This window comes from Pinus tabuliformis, chromosome 7, assembly GCF_031772625.1.
Source record: "Pinus tabuliformis cultivar Carrire ecotype Pingquan chromosome 7, CPIR1, whole genome shotgun sequence".
NCBI classification, from domain to species: Eukaryota; Viridiplantae; Streptophyta; class Pinopsida; order Pinales; family Pinaceae; genus Pinus; species Pinus tabuliformis.
This window is the reverse complement of record NC_142293.1, coordinates 1,113,022,109-1,113,029,248: the sequence shown is the minus strand read 5'-3', so window position 1 is coordinate 1,113,029,248 and position 7,140 is coordinate 1,113,022,109.

Genomic DNA, 7,140 nt, shown 5'->3' with positions numbered 1-7,140 from the left:
AATCATTTTCAGTTGCCTGTCCATTATGATGCCTTAATTGAACTTCTGGCCACTTTTCGTCAGGATAAGGCAACTCACATTTCTGACCATATTCAGGAATGGAGACGGAGAAAGAGGCTCATTAAAGCTGAAATCCCTCCGGAGTACCGTCTTGAATGGTTTTTTAGATCTTTACAACCCGAGATCTCTAAGGATGTCTCCATGTCTGGAGTCTATTATGAGGAGCAAGCCATTTTTAGGGCCCAGCAATTAGAATTGATATACTCTCAGTCTGGGATCCTACAAAAATACTTGCCAGATGCTCCTGGTTCTAAGGTTGACATAGCTAAGTCGAAGCCAGGTCCCCACGCGGATGGTATCGTTGGGTCGGTAGACACAAATGCGGTGAACTTGTTGAACCAATTGCAGTAGTTGTCTTTACAAACTGCTTCTAACAACCAAGTCACATCGTCTAACCCTCCGGCTTCCCAAACCTCTTCGATTAATGCCGTCCAATCTGATAACCCCAAAGGAAATCAAAATTCCAATGGGAAAAAGAAAGGACGAGGTAAGAAAAAGAACCAGGATGGGAAGGCTGACGCAAATAAATCCGGCAATAATGCTGGTGGTGGTAGAAATGAGTCTAGAAATAAAGTCAAGTTTCCATGCAAGTTATGCAGTGGAGACCATTTAACTCACCTCTGCCCCAAGATTGAAGACGCTTAGTGCTTGTTAGGGCAACAAGGGACTTCTAGTTCTCAAGCTGTGTTAACCAACCCTTTTCCCCAAGGGCAACAACTTCTTGCTGGCACGAGTTCAAATCCTGGTACCTCCGCAGGGGGCAACCAGGAAGGGGAAAAATCATCAAATGTTTTCATGATGGGTTCTAACGTCCATGTGGCTACTCGGTCACATGATTACGATGAAGCTGAAACTTCCAAGGACAAGACTGTTCCCGGAAATACCGACCTTCATATTGAGTGACCCCCTATCGAGACTATACCACGGATACCGAAAGATTCCGCTAAACGCGTGACTATTAATCCTAATGCTAGGGCCACCCATAATTACTCCATTGTTGAGGATTTGGCTCAGAGTCCGTGCGCCATGTCCGCTTTAGAGGTTCTCCAGTCGTGTCCGGCTCAGCAAAATGCTTTACTTTCCGCGATTGGGGCAGTCGATCCAACTAACTCTTTAGTGCTCACTTTTGACATGTTAAATGTCAAAAAGCGACTCCCTCATCATATGGCTTTCCAAATAAAGTCTAAATACCAAAAAATTAACATTTTTCGTACCGTTATCGATGAAGGAGCTTCCACGTGCATCATGTCGATGTCATGTTGGAAGGCTATTGGATTGCCTTTGGCTGTTCCTCACCTACCGTCTTGACTGCATTTGATGGTCATTCTCATAAGCTGCATGGGATTATCCCGACCTTTCCTATATGTTTTGGGGGGAAGGTTGTCAATATTGAAGTAGAAGTCATAGATGCTAACTTAGATTACAATCTCCTCTTAGTAAGGAACTGGGTATACGAAATGGACGTCGTTGTTTCGACTCTGTTTCGTGTCATTTGCTTTCCTCATGAGGGGAAAATCGTTAAGGTTGATCAATTGGATTATTGTCCAGTCGATCCTCAAGCAATCTCTGACTCTAATGTTCCCTTAGTAGATAACCCTTGTCCGCCTACTGAGAATTTAGGAGTAGGGATGTATTCCTTATTGATGGGTACCTTTGATCTTCCCTCTCCTTTCGCTAGAATCAATGCTGTTTCATCATCTAAGGAGTCTCCTCGAGAAGAGTTCTTCCGAACTCGTTATTTTTCAGACCCTTGGACCTTGCCTTCAACTATGACCACATTAGTTGAAGGACAAGTAAATGGAATGGCATTCCCTATATCTGCAGCTGAGCTTAGATATCAGTCTATCGTCAACTCTGCAGATGACCACTCTACTCCTTTTTCCGAAGAGGAGTTAGATGGTGATGTGGCCCCGGCCTGGAGCTTTGATTCTACGTCTGCTTTGGACTGCTTAGATTCGGTTTTACCTTCTGAAGAAGAATTCCTCGAAGCAATGATGGGTATAGATCGAGCTTGGGAAGACTTACACCATCATTCATAATTTCTTCCTCCATTGGAGGAAGTAGAATCTAGATTCTCCGAGCTCGTTACTAGTGATGTTTGTACGGTGTCAAATCCTTTGGCTCCAGCACACGTTCATGCCGAAGGTAATATGTCGGTGATTTCAAAAACGATACCTATAAACATCTCTAGGGACCCTAACGTGATCGAGAATCTATTCATCGGAATTGAATGTTCCCCTGAAGAAATTCAAATTTACACCGACCTTTTTAAGGAATTTCGAGATGTATTTGCTTGGTCTTATGAAGAAATGCCTGGCATTGATCCTTCTATAGTTCAACATGAGATCAATATGTATGAAAACACCAAACCGGTTCATCAAAGGCTTCAGCCGGTTAACCCTAGGAAAGCAGCAACTATCAAAGCTGAAGTTGAGAAGCTGCTAAAGGCGGGTTTCATATACCCTGTTCCTCTTACTGATTGGGTTTCTAATCCAGTCCCTGTGGATAAAAAGCAAGGAACAATTCGAGTATGCATCGATTTTAGGGACCTAAACAAGGCTTGTCCAAAAGATAATTACCCCATGCCATTCATTGATCAGATTATCGACGAGTGTGCGGGTAATGAGATTTTTTCCTTCATGGATGGTTTTTCGGGTTATAATAAAATTTCTATCTGTCCTGAAGATCAACATAAGACAACCTTTATATGTCCCTGGGGTACCTTTGCATATAGAAAGATGCCTTTTGGTCTTAAAAATGCTAGAGCCACTTTTCAGCGGGCCATGTCATATGCTTTCCATGACATCAAACATGTCATCGAAGCATACTTGGACGATCTCGCTACTCGTTCTCGAAAGAGAACTGATCACCCTAGTCATTTCGAATGGTTTTTGAGCGATGTCGTTTTTATAAAGTCCAGTTGAATCCCAACAAGTGCATTTTTGCGGTTACGTCTGGTCGGTTGTTAGGGTTCATTGTGTTAAATGAAGGGATTCGGGTTGATCCCTTCAAGGTTGAGGCAATAGTTCAGTTGCCTCCCCCGTCCTCAATTCGACAACTTCAAAGTCTTCAAGGGAAGGCTAATTTCTTAAGACGGTTATAGAAAACTATGCGGAGATCACTAAAGGGTTCATGCGTTTGCTACAGAAAGGAGTTCCATTTGTGTGGGATGACTTTGCGCAGCGGTCGTTTGATGCTTTGAAAAAGGCATTAGTCTCTGCCCCGCTTTTGAGTCCACCGGATTATGGTAGAGACTTCCTTTTATATCTCGCTGTAGCAGAATCAACCATTGGTATGGTTCTCGTTCAGGAGGACGATGCTCTCACCGAGCATGTGATTTATTATTTAAGCCGAGGCTTAATAGGTCCTCAACTTCGATATTCTCCGGTTGAGAAGTTGCCCTTGGCAGCTGTCCATGCTGTCCAGCGGCTCCGTCATTATATCCTGCTACGCAAAACTTTTGTCTTAGCGGCGGTCAATCCATTTCAGTTTGTCCTCAGTAGGTGAGTGATTGGGAGAAAATATAATCGATGGATAGTCATTTTGCAAGAATTTGATCTCAAGTTCTTGTCTGCCAAGTCTAAGAAATCCATGGTTTTCGCTGAGCTAATTTCTGAGCTGCCTTGTGGAGAGGATACTGTTTATGAGGAAAGTTTTCCTGACGAACATTTATTCCTCATCTCTTCACTCGACCCTTGGTATGGAGATATCATTGTTTATCTCTAGACTTCGAAGTGCCCCTCTACTTTCTCCAAGGATGAATGTCGAAAATTACATCACCTGGCTAAAAATTATGTTATCATTGGTGATACCTTATACCGTCGAGGGGTTGATTCAATCCTTCGGCGCTGTTTGACCTTAGAGGAAGCAGAGTCAGTACTAAATGACTGCCACAGTGGAGCTTGTGGTGGTCATCTATCAGGGCTTGCTACAGCCCAACGCATCTTACGTGCCGGCTATTTTTGGCCTTCACTCTTTAAAGACTGTGTGGAAGCGGTCAAACGCTGTCACCCCTGTCAAATTTTTACTCAGAAGATGTGCGCGCATCTAGCTCCTCTTTTTCATGTTGTCACCGTCGGTCCCTTTACTAAGTGGGGTATTGATTTTACGACTTGTAATCTGCCTTCAGCGGTGAATCACAAGTACATTATCGTGGCCGTAGACTACTTTACGAAGTGGGACGAGGCCATGCCCACTTATAAAAATGATAGTGACATGGCAACTTTGTTCCTTTTTAATCAGGTTATCTCAAGATTCGATATCCCCAAAGAGATTGTCACTGATCATGGCAGTCATTTCCAGAATCAACTGATGTCTGAATTGGCTCTCAAGTTGGGTTTCCGCCAAGAGCATTCGTCTCCTTATTATAATCAGGCCAATGGACAGGTCGAGGCAGCCAATAAAACTCTTAAGACGATTCTCCAATGGACAATCGATAAAAATCGGTCCAATTGGCACGTTATGTTGTATTCGGCTCTTTGGGCATACCGAACCTCCGTAAAGACTGCTACTGGTTTTACACCTTTTCAGTTGGTTTATGGGATGGAATCTATCTTTCTGGTTGAATGTGAAATTCCATCTCTTAAGTTAGCTGTTGAGCTCCTTCCAGAGACTTCGAGTCTCGAAGAGCGCCTCCTTCACTTGGAACATCTCAATGAGCAGTGTCGAGATGCCGCCACGGTGAATGAGGCTCATAAGAAAAGGGTTAAAATGCATTATGATAAATCTGTCCGCCTTCGAGTCTTTTCCCAAGGTGACCTTGTCTTGGTCTATGACCAAGATAAAGACACCTTGGGGGCAGGCAAGTTTAAGCCTATGTGGTACGATCCTTTCATTATTAAACGAGTTTTAGAAAAAGGGTCGTATGAGTTAATCGATTTTGAGGGAAACAAGCTGGCGGAGCCCCGAAATGGGCTCTACCTAAAGAAGTACTTTGCTTAAGTAGGAGTTAGGCAATGGCTTCTTTGTACATTATGTATATTTGTACATATATCATCGAGAGTTTTTTGATATCAACACTTTTTGGTCTGCTGTGGCAGGTGTTGATGGATGACTTGGTCTATTTTGGATTCGTCGATGGTGCTAGTCGGCACACTCGAAATCTCGCTTCCGCAGCTTGGGTACTCTATTATCCAACTGGTCAATTGATGGCATCAAGAGGCGTATGCATCGGTCCCGCTTCAAACAATATGGCTGAGTATACCGCCGTCATTAATTTACTATCCGAGGCAATTTCTTATGGAATTGACTCGTTGGTAGTTTATCTTGATTCTCAATTGATAGTGTCACAATTAAACAACATTTATCAGGTAAGGGATTCATGTTTATATCACCAGTATTTAAGGGTGAGGTTGTTGCAAAGATCATTTACTTATATTAATTATTTGCACATTCCAAGATCTCATAATTGGTTAGCTGATTCTATCGCTAATCAAGCATTAGACTGGCACATCAATCATTCATCACAATAAAATCAAGCATCAAAAAGTCGAACTGTATATATATATATATATATATATCATAAAGAATCTCGAGTGTACATATGTTTGTCCAAAAATATACAAAATTGGGACTCAAATTCCCATAATCATGTCCGGCATATCTAATGCCCCGGCTCAGGATGAGCGGCTAAGTAGGTAACTATCGCATTGGCCACACGCCGAAAAGTGCGAACCCAGTAACGTGGCATGCCAACCACATGACGCTGCATATCCTCAGGAAGATCCTCTATGGCAGCCATCGGTACTGGGCAGCTCAGTCTCACCAAGTGTCGCTGGACGTTATGTAGAGTTCGTTTTGTATCAGCAACCGCCTCTTTGGCTCCTCGACCGCGCCGTCCATGCCATGGGAACCCATCTGGTCATACCGGCCCAATATCTGGAACATGATCATCATATTAGTCATTTGAATCCCATCAAAAATATTTTTCAAAATGCATCATTATATTTGAAAAATCCAAAAAAATCATAAAATTCTTACCAATCTCGCCCCATGCTACGTTTGGTGGTAATGCTAGATCAGGATCTCCTCGGAAATCCAACCCAGCATAGGGGTAGTCATCTACGGCGATGATCTGCTGATCCCACCAGGTGAAGAAGTCATCGTCAAAGGCAGTCCTTGGGACCTCCCCACCCCCCAGACGTTTCATCAGGTCAGCCCACCGACCCATGCGTGGATCTCGTGGGGTGCTGATGGAAACTGCTACCCTGGGGCGGAGTGCGGGAACCTTCTCGAAAAAGAAAGAACAAAGGATAGTCCCATATCCAAAGTTTTTGTTCTATCCCCTCTTGATAGAAGTGAGCTGGCTCTTCATGTTGGCCAGAAGATGAGTACACCAGTCAAATACAATTGTGAGACAGTCAACTGCAACACTCATGGTTAGCCGTGATGCCTGATGCAGAGAGGCTGATCCGTTCACTCGAGCTATGGTGAATAGGATTATCCTCAGTGATAAACTCATCACATGTGTGATGGAAATCTGGCTCCCAACCTTTTTGGGGTGTCCCGGGCAATATATCTGTACATAGTCCTCTATCATGAGACTGCTCCGTGTCCTGCCCCGGGAATGTACTACCTCTCCCCTTCGGGAAAGGCCCGTGATGAAATAGATATCCTCCACTTCTACCCTGAGTGGCATCTGGTCAATCATAAAGGCATCCTCCTCGACATCCCAATAATCAATGAGCATCTCAAGCAGACGTGTGTTTGCTTTCATATTTGGCAGTTTGAAGAATTTAAGCAAACCACATCCCCGTAGGGCTTCCAAAGCATCAGGATCGTTCATGACTTCATTATCCACCGCTGCATGCTCTCTTTCTCGCCAGGTGACCGGCATTCTGAGCAAAAAATGATTTTCAACCATTAGTTTTTTGGTTAAAAATGTTCGCGGTGTATACGCGGGTCCCTGTGCACACAGTCGCGTATAGGGCCCGCGTGTATGCGGGTTTCATATTACCAACCCGCGTATACGCCGCGATGAAATTTTTGGCAAAAAATTCAACGGTGAAACATCAATTAAAAATCTTAAAACCAGTCACAATCAATTGTAAGCTAAGTATAAGAGTTACGTGGAGGGCTTTG